Raw genomic sequence first — 7,012 nt, 5'->3', positions numbered from 1 at the left:
CAGAAGCCCCACCCTGCCCTGCCCTGCCTGCTTCCACCAATCTCCAGCGACCGAGGGATCACCCCCAGAAGCCCCACCCTACCGGTACCAGATAAATACCTCATTGGCAGACCTCCACTACCTCCACTACCCAGCCCCTGCCATGCTCCAGGCCGCTTTGCGGCCGTGCGACACATCATAAGACACTTAATACTCATCTTCCAAGATTACTGCACCATATTTGATGGGGTTCAAATATGGTTTGAACCATGGGAACAGCTGTAAGGGTGATTAGAGGCTGCCCTAAAAGCCTCTATCCCTCTCAGAGATCCTGGCAAGCTACCGAGAGTATCCTGCCCACACGGCAGAGCCCGGCAAGCTATCTGTGGTGTATTCGATATGCTAAAAGCAGTAAATACAGTGGGTCTCATTCCCCTCACCCTGAAAGATCCATTGTTTTATAATTATTGTTATTAGCAGAGAGGGTAGGGCATTTGCCCAGCATGCAGCTGACCTGGGTTCAATTCCTCCATCCCTCTCGGAGAGCCCAGCAAGCTACCTGCCCGCAGAGCAAAGCCTGGCAAGCTCCCCATGGCATATTCGATATGCCAAACACAGTAACAACAAGTCTCACAATGGAGATGTTACTGGTGCCCATTTGAGCAAATCTATGAACAACAGGAGGATAGTGCAATACAGTGCTACAGTTATTATTATTATTTTTTAGATTTTTTTTTTTTTTTTTTTGGCCACAGCACTACTCAGGGCTTACTTCTGGCTCTGCACTCAGGAATCACTCCTGATGGGCTCAAAGGACCATATGGGGTGCCGGGAACCGAACCTGGGTTGGCTGTGTGCAAGACAAATGCTCTACCCCTGTACTATCTCTCCTGCCCCTATGGTATTTTTTTTTTTAATGTAGGAGTACTGCTATTTATTCAGCCACTGATTAGCTGATTGAATTGTGGCTTTTTTTTTTAATGTTTCCTCTGAATCAGGTCCTCTCTGACAGGCTCCAGAAGCCATGCCCACCCTCCCCCAAAGTCCCGATCCTTCTCAGCAGCCCAGAACCAGACACTGCCACCTCAACCTTGGGAGCCAAGGGGTTAACCAGTGGGGCCAACCTGGCAAATGTTTACCTAGCAGGCAGCCTCAGCTAACTCCAAGTAATTAACTGCCTGCTTTCCTAAGCCAGAGCAAGAAGGTTTGTTTGGCCTCTCCTCCCTCCCCAGGGAAACTCTTGGCAAAGTAAACACAGTTTTCTGTTCACTCCTTGAGGAGCTGCCTAGCTATGGGGTGGGAGCTGGGGGCAGGAACCAGGCCCAGAAGTGGGTTTGGAGGAAGAGACAAAGGGGGAGAAAAAGGACTTTCTTTCTTTCTTTCTTTCTTTCTTTCTTTCTTTCTCTCTCTCTCTCTCTCTCTCTCTCTCTCTCTCTCTCTCTCTCTCTTTCTCTTTCTTTCTTGGTGACACCCGGCGATGCACAGGGGTTACTCCTGGCTCATGCACTCAGGAATTACTCCTGGTGGTGCTTGGGGGACCATATGGGATGCTGGAAATCGAACCTGGGTCGGCCATGTGCAAGGCAAATGCCCTATCTGCTGTACTATCACTCCAGCCCCAAAATGACTGTTTCTTGGGGACTGTGCTTCACCTCAAGAGCCTGGCCCAGACTGAGGGTCCTTAAGACGTGATAAAGGTTGCTATAATTGAGGAAACGCCCACCCCATTCATCATCTTATTTAATTCTTATCAATTCCAGAAGAGCAGGAAGTATCCTTACCCTGATTCCTGATGAGGGAAGAATGATATAGAGGAGGGTTAGCACTGTAGGCAGTCCCTGCTCAAAAGTGGCAGAGCTGGGACCAGACCCTGTTTTCTAACCTCTGTTCAGCTAGGCCTTCAGCTCTTCCTTTTGGAAGAAAAGGCCACTGTTTATTGAGTGCCTACTATGTGCCAGGCATTATGTTACTTATTTTCATTCTTTGTTTTCTTTCGTAGTGAGGTTAAATGGTTTTATTTAGGAGTTATGAGAGCATCCCTATTTTCATTCTTTAATCTGGAAGGATCAGCTCCTAGAGTCCTATATGATGACATCAGAAGAGTGACTTAGGGATGTGGCTCAATGACAGTTACAGCAAACATAACTCAAAGCTGTTGGCCTCTCATTAGGGATGCCAAATATACATCACAGCGAAATTACAGCTTCTTGTGACAGGAGTGTCAGCATAGCACTGCAAACACCAGGAGTCTTGCGGTAGACAAGATTCTTTGACTGCTGGAAGAGGCAGTATTTTATCAGACAAGAGGAAAGCAGAGGTCACAGGTTTATGCCACTGCCTGGGTGCAAAATGATGGCAGGAAGGGGGGCACCAGCACAATGTCAATTTGCTGGGGAGTCCAGCAGGACTGAGGACACTGGACTACATGATGCAAATCAACTCCATGTTGTCCTTATTTCTGGGAGCATTCCCATCTGCCTTTTATCATTTTTTAAAAAAAATTTTGGTTTTTGGTTTTGGGGCCTCAACTGGCAAGGCTCAGGGCTGACTCCTGGCTCTGTGCTCAGGAATCACTCCTGGCAGGACTTGGGAGAACGTATGGGATTCCATGGCCTGAACCTGGATCAGCTGCATGCAATGCAAGCACCCTACCTGCTGTGCTATCGCTCCAGCCGCTCTGCCTGTCTTTACCCCCTCAGTTAGGGACTATGTTTTCTCATACTTCTGGTGGATCTTTTTTGTCTTTTTGTTGTGCTGGCCAACCCGGGTTTGATTCGTCCACCCCTCTCGGAGAGCCCGACAAGCTACTGAGAGTATCTCACCCGCTCGGCAAAGCCTGGCAAGCTACTCGTGACGTATTCGATATGCCAAAAACAGTAACAACAAGTATCACAATTTGTTGTGAGACGTTACTGGTGCCCACTTGAGCAAATCGATGAACAACGGGAGGACAGTGCTCAGTGCTACAGTTGTGCTGTAGATTTAACCCAGGACTCATGTTTGTGGCATTGGCCCAGATATTGTCCACTAATGTATCCTGGCTCATAGAATATCATTGTCAAAAATTATAAAATGTTGGGGCTGGAGTGATAGCACAGCGGGTAGGGCATTTGCCTTGCAGGCGGCCAACCCGGGTTCGATTCCCAGCATCCTTTATGGTCCCCTGAGCACCGCCAGGAGTGATTCCTGAGTGCAAAGCCAGGAGTAACCCCTGTGCATCGCCGTGTGTGACCCAAAAAGCCAAAAAAAAAAATTATAAAATGTTGTCCCACTCAAGTAGTTGGTGATAGAAAGAAAATTATAAGAGTGGTTTCCTTGGGAGATGGGATGGATGGTTATAAACTGATAAGGAACTTAGGCAACTCTCAGGAAATATTCTACATTTCCAGTCAGGTGTGTGTTGCATCCAAAATTTTTTCAAAAAGGGTTAAGCTGTACATTTATTAGTGCACTTAACACATTTTGGTACATGCACATTATACTTTGGAATAAATGTATTGTCCACCCACTTAGGTAGTAAAGGGGAGAGAAAAAAATGTCTAAATCAGTTTCTCAAATACCTAAGTAACTTTGGAAGAAGGTAATGGCCATAGTGGGAAGGTTGTCAAGAGGAAAGTACCCTCAGTGGGTGAGATGATGAAAAGTCTGGAAAATCAATTGCTTGCTAAAAAATTAAAGTGCTTTAGTGGTTTCTCACAGAAAATACTTGCTTAAAAGGAAACAATGAAACCAGAGAGATAATACAGTGGGCACATGGCCAACCCAGGTTTTACCCTCAGCACCACAGATGGTCCCCTAAGCACTGCCAGGGAGTGATCCCTGAGCGCAGAGCCAGGAGTCAGCCCTGAGCACAGCCAGTGGTGCTCCCCATCCCACTCACCCCAAATGAAATGGAACTGGAGTATTTTCTTTTTAAATGAGAGAGAGTTTGTGTGGGTTTTCCTAACACTGACAGTGAAGGTAAAATAGACTCTCTATTTAAAGATTTAAAGACTATTTTAAAGGGGCAAGTTTAAAGGTTGGGTGGCCCTCAAGTGTCCCCTGTGTGGCCTGGTCTGACCTAGTTTGGCACTCACCAGCTGCCCCTCTCATGACCAGGAGCTCTTGGTTAGTCATGGAGGTCTGGGCCAGCCACAGAACACTGATTAATTTGCCAAAAGGAGCCACTCTGATCCGTGCTAAGCCTTTTATGTTCTGTGATCACTGCTCCCAGTAACCACAGCTTTAATTAAATCCAGAGCTTAATTACCACAGCAGCTGTCCTGCCTCTCTCCTGATGACTTTATCCTGACTCCTAGCGCTGGTGACTGCCTAAAGAGCTGAACTGAAGCCTAAACCATGTTGGCCGCATCCAAGACAAGCGCCCTGCCCGCTGTACTATTTTTCGGGTTCCATTTTCATTTCCTTTTAAGTTAGTGTTTTCTGTGATAAACCACTAAAGCATTTTTTGGTTTTAGATGTGAGAGTACCTGGATGGGTATGTGGAGGGGCTCAGCTGAGGGAGCCCAAGAGACTCAAAGTTTGTGGAGAGTTAGGGAGAGTTAAGACTACTCACTGGGAAGGCCTAAGGCCTGTGGGTGCACATAAACATTTCAACAATGGAGAGGAAGCAAAGATTCCTTAGGATGGGAAGAATCAACAAGAATTTAGGGAACTTTATTATTATTTTTTTAAATTTTTATTAGTGAAACACCATGAGGTATAGTTGTAGACTTACAAACCCAAGACTTGTGCTTGGGTTCCAGTTATACAATGATCAAGTACCCGTCCCTCCACCAGTGCCCATTCTCCACCACCAATGATCCCAGTATCCCTCCCATCCCCCTAACCCCCATCCCACCCCACCTCTGTGGCAGGGCATTCCCTTTTGTTCTCTCTCTCCTTTTGTGCGCTGTGGTTTGCAAAAGAGGCATTGAGTGGCAATCATGTTCGGTCTATAGTCTACTTTCAGCATCATCTCCCGTTCTGGGAGGATCCTCCCAACACCCTTTACTTGGTGCTCTCTTCTCTATCTGAGCTGCCTTTTCCAAATTTAGGGAACTTTAGATAAAGAACAGGATTAGGGGCTGGGAAGATAGTACAGTGGATCAGGTAGGGAGCATGCCTTGCATGTGGCCAACTGGGTTTTAATCCTGGCATCCTATATGGCCCCCAGAGCCTCGCCAAGAGTAATTTCTGATTGCAGAGCCAGGAGTAATCCCTGAGCATCCCCTGGTGTTGCCCCCAAACAAAAACAAACAAAAGACAAACCACAAATAAACAAACAAAAGAACAGGATTAGACTATTCACCAGATAGGGCACTGTTCCTCCTGGATATAAGACGGTGAAGCAGAACATGACACATCCTGAGGATGTAGCTGGGTTTCCTGTCAGAAGAGAGGGGATTCTTGTCAGGGAAAAGCCTGAACAACACTTCTGGGGAGATAAGGTGATCTTGGAAAAGGAGGACTTTGAATGGCAGGCCTAAGATGGGACCTCACTATTCAGTCATAGAAAATCATTGATGAAGTGAGTTTGAAGTTAAGTTTGTGAGCTGCCTTAATAATAGAATTTTCTGGGGGCTAGAGCAATAGCACAGTAGGTAAGGCGTTTGCCTTGCACGCAGCCAACCCGGGTTCGATACCCAGCATCCTATATGGTCCCCTGAGCACCGTCAGGAGTGATTCCTGAGTGCAGAGCCAGGAGAAACCCCTGAGCATCACTGGGTGTGACCCAAAAAGAAATAATAATAATAATAATAATAATAATAATAATAATAGAATTTTCTCTCTTTTCTCTCTTTTATTTCTCCAGTTCCCCTCCCCCCCCCCCCCACACACACACACACTAGGTGATGCTCAGAGCTTACTTCTGGTAGGCTAGAGGAATATAAGGTATCAAACCCAAGTTGACTGCATGCGAGGCAACTACCGTACCTGCTATCTTCTGACCCCTATAATTTAATTTTATTATGCAAATTTGGGGGGTTCTTGAGGGTAGGGTCCTGCCTCCCTCCAGGTCCCACTGTCTCCATTCCATCCCTCACAGTCTGTTCCAGCCAATGTTAAACCTTCCTCACACCCCTGTATTCCTGAGTAAATCCTATTCCTCCGCTCTCAGTTCTAATATGGAAGCCTTGATGACACTACCCCTTCCCCCCGACCTGGGCAGGTACCCCTTTCCAGTCTCTCCCACCCTCCCGGTCCCCACAGCAGATCACATATCATTATGCTATAATTATTCATTTGTCAGAATCCTCCACTAGATTCTAAGAACTGTCGAGTTAGGAAAAACATCTTGTTCACCAACCAGAGCAGCTCTGAAAAGGCCAGTAAAGAAGTGATGAACAGAGGGGCTGGGAGTGCGGGCAGTAAGAGGGTGGGAATGGAGGTAATCTCATCTCTCAGTTTCTCCTTGTTTTAGGACCAGTGAACCACTGGACAGCAGTGAAAAACTAGTTATCAAGCACAGGTTAGTAGGAAATGTGCCCTTAATGAGAGTGATGGGCCACGCTCACAGAAAACTAAGTGGGGTAAGGGGGAAGATACACAAAACAAGCTCAGACCTAGGACTGTCTCCTTTTAAGAATAAAGGGTGGGGAGGGATACTGGGGACATCATTTCATTTCATTTTCATTTCATCATCCTGTTATTCGTCGATTGCCTCGAGCAGGCCCCAGTAACGTCTCCTTCATCCTAGCCCTGAGATTATATTCAAGGCTCTTTAGGAGAATGAGACCCATCATTGTTACTGGTATTTGGCATATTTGGTACGCCACGGGGAGTTTGCCAGACTCTGCCCTGTGGGCAGGCTACATTCGATAGCCTGCAAGTTTGTCCAAAGTAGGAATGAGATGATAAAATGTCATAAAAGATGTCCTGATAAGGTGTCGCGCGGCCGTGAATGTCGGGGCGGGGAGGAAAGCTCAACCCGCTCCTCTCCAACGGGCCCCGGCGAGGAACAGCCAGGCGCGGGGGCAGACTGCACTGTTCTCGTCCGGGAGCTGGATTTTATAGTCTCTGAGTCTTGGCCATTGATGGGATTACACGGCGC

The sequence above is a fragment of the Sorex fumeus genome, unplaced genomic scaffold (genome assembly GCF_029834395.1).
Source record: "Sorex fumeus unplaced genomic scaffold, SorFum_2.1 ptg000047l, whole genome shotgun sequence".
In the NCBI taxonomy this organism is placed as follows: Eukaryota; Metazoa; Chordata; class Mammalia; order Eulipotyphla; family Soricidae; genus Sorex; species Sorex fumeus.
This window is presented reverse-complemented; position numbering follows the sequence as displayed.